A 2,837-nucleotide genomic window follows, 5' to 3' on the forward strand; every position below is an offset into this window, starting at 1 on the left:
TTTTTTTTTTAAGGCTGAATAGTATTTCATGGTGTACATATACCACATTTTCTTTATTAGCTCATGGGTGGACACTCAGATTGGTTATGTATCTTGGCTATTGTAAATAATGTTGCTGTCAACATGGGTATGCAGGTATCTGTTAGCCATGCTGATTTTATTTCTTTTGGATATATACCCAGTAGTGAGAGTGATGGATCTGTATGTTTTTAATAAGTATGTAAAAATTAATAAAAGATATTTAAGAGGAAATGTTTCTCTTTAATTTTAAAAGCATTTTGAGAGGTGAGCAGTGCTACTTGATAATTGAAATCAAATAATTTATAATTGTGTATGTGATACTTAGATACAAATGTTTAGGAGATGATCACAATGTTACTTTTATTCAAGCTATATATTCTTGGGATGTTTTTAAGAAGTGATGAAATTATCAACCCCTTATCCATTAGAGGTGTCACCCTTCCTCTGTTTCTTTCACCTTCACTGTTCAATGTTGGGGAGTAATACCACACTGGCCTGTTGTATTTTTTTCAGTACAATTAACATGGACACCTGACCAGCCTAGGACTTCAAAAATAGCACCCCTATTCTTGAAGTTGAACATCTTTTCACAAAAAAATAAGGAGACTTGGTCATAGATTTCCTTTTTCTATGTCAAAGTGTTATTTTTAAGGAAAGTCCACTATTGATTCCCTTCTCCCATATTTGCTACCCAACCCTCTCTTACCTGAAAAAATATCCTAAAGAGATTAGAAAGTATAAATTGAAAGGATGCAGGGGAATTTCAGTCTATTCCTTCTTAGCTGTGGTCCATAGTTCTTTAATATGCACATAAATTACCTGGGCTCTTATTGAAATACAGATTTTGATTCACTGGCTATGAACTGGGCCCATGATTCTGCTTTTTTTTTTTTAAGACAGAGTCATGTAGCGTCACAGCTCACAGCAACCTCTGGCTCTTGGGCTTAGGTGATTCTCTCCCAAGTAGTTGGGACTACAGGCACCTGCCACAACGCCTGACTATTTTTTGTTGGAGTTTGGCTGGGGCTGGGTTTGAACCCGCCACCCTCGGTATATGGAGCCAGCGCCCTACCCACTGAGCCACAGGTGCCACTCATGATTCTGCATTTTTAACAAGCTTCTGAGAGATGCTGGTGAGCCTTGAATCATTGTTAGAATGGCAAGAGATTCATAGCTGCTAAATGATAACATTAAGGAGGATTTTTAGAGTATGGAAAAAGGCAGCCCTTTAGAACTTGCAATGGGTAGGAAGAAGGGTGGGTGTGCAAAAAAAGTTCCTCAAAAGAGAAGTTAATAATCTTTTTAAAAATTACCTTCATGCCAACGAATTATTTCCAAGAAAAATAATTAACAGTATAGTAGAAATAAGTTTTCAACAGCAAAACTTAGGCTTTACCCGTATTTTATCTTCTTAGTGGTTTTACTCCCCATTTCCCTAAGAGAAATGTACATATTTTAAGCCCTGAGAATAGCCAAGTAGCTAAATCCAGTAGAAACAACTGGAAATCCCAGCAGCTCCTAACATGGAATCTTTTGCCTCAAATAGTAGCCATAGAAATGAATGTTACAGAAATTTTCCTAGATTTTACTTTTCTTTTTTGAGATGGCCTTTAAAAATTAAAAATCAGTTCTTTCTTTTCCAAAACATTTAAACAAAAAAAAGTATAGTGTACATAGACCAAATGGCATATGGTGTCCTGGAACAGATCTAAGTGAAATCTAGATAAAGACTGGAGTTTAGTTAGTAGTAATGCACCAGTGTTGATTTCTTAGTCTTGACAAATGAAATGTAAGATTAGAGAAAAGCAACGAGAAGTGTCTCTCTCTATATATATTATATCCTTTTAACTTTCCTGCAAATCTAAAATTATTCTATAACAAGCTGCTTTTTATTTATGTGTAAAAAAAGGATTTAAAAGCAAATAGTTATTTCATCCTAATGTGCTTCCCTTCACAAGTTTTAGTGCCCGTTTTAACATTTGGAAACTCCAATCGGAGCATCTGGAGGAAGGGAAAATCATACTTAAAATGGAGTACACATCTTAAAATAACAATATTAAATCTAATGTAAATAATAATCAATAGATACTGACAGGAAGTCCCAGTAATTATGTGCATATAAAGAGTTACATTATGCATTATTTGTATTTTAAACCAAGTTTCAAATCTATCACTCTGTATGCAGTATAATCCTTATTGTTTTCTTATTTTACTAACTTTGTAAATTTTTAACACCCAACTTTTTGTTTTTTTATTGTTAGGGAATCATTGAGGGTACAGTGCAGCAGGTTAAACTGCTTGTGTTTGCTGGGTGAAGTCCCTCTATTAATAGTGTCCTGCCCCCAAGAAGTGTGTCACACACGGTTGGCCCCACACCTCCCTTCCTCCTTACCTCTCTCCTCTTTCCCATTCCACTTCTCCCCACCATGTACTAGCATCAATTGTCCTCAAATCAGAATTGAGTCATTGGATTCTTGCTTCTCCATTCTTCTGATGCTTTACTAAGAAGAATGTATTTCAACTCCATCCAAATTAATACAAAAGATGTAAAGTCACCATTGTTTTTAGTGGCTGTATACATGTACCACAGCTTGTTAATCCATTCCTGGATTAGTGGGCATTTAGGTTGTTCCCACAATTTGGCAATTGTAAAGTGAGCTGCAGTAAACAGTCTAGTGCAAATGTCCTAATGGTTAAATGATTTTTTTTCTTCTTGGTAGCTGCCCAGTAATGGGATTACAAGATCAAATGGGAGGTCTAGTTTGAGTTCTTTGAGGGTTCTCCATACATTCTTCCAAAAGGGTTGTATTAGTTTG

The 2,837-nt window shown here is 35.6% G+C and overlaps 1 protein-coding gene across 1 annotated transcript in view; it reads left to right on the forward strand.

Annotated features, from left to right (window-relative positions):
- The window catches only part of HSPA4L (heat shock protein family A (Hsp70) member 4 like), a 47,817-nt gene that overhangs the window by 37,761 nt on the left and 7,219 nt on the right, over nucleotides 1-2,837 (forward strand). The window lies entirely within an intron of this gene.

The sequence above is a fragment of the Otolemur garnettii genome, unplaced genomic scaffold (assembly GCF_000181295.1).
Source record: "Otolemur garnettii isolate 467f Iridium unplaced genomic scaffold, OtoGar3 scaffold00093, whole genome shotgun sequence".
Lineage (NCBI taxonomy): Eukaryota > Metazoa > Chordata > Mammalia > Primates > Galagidae > Otolemur > Otolemur garnettii.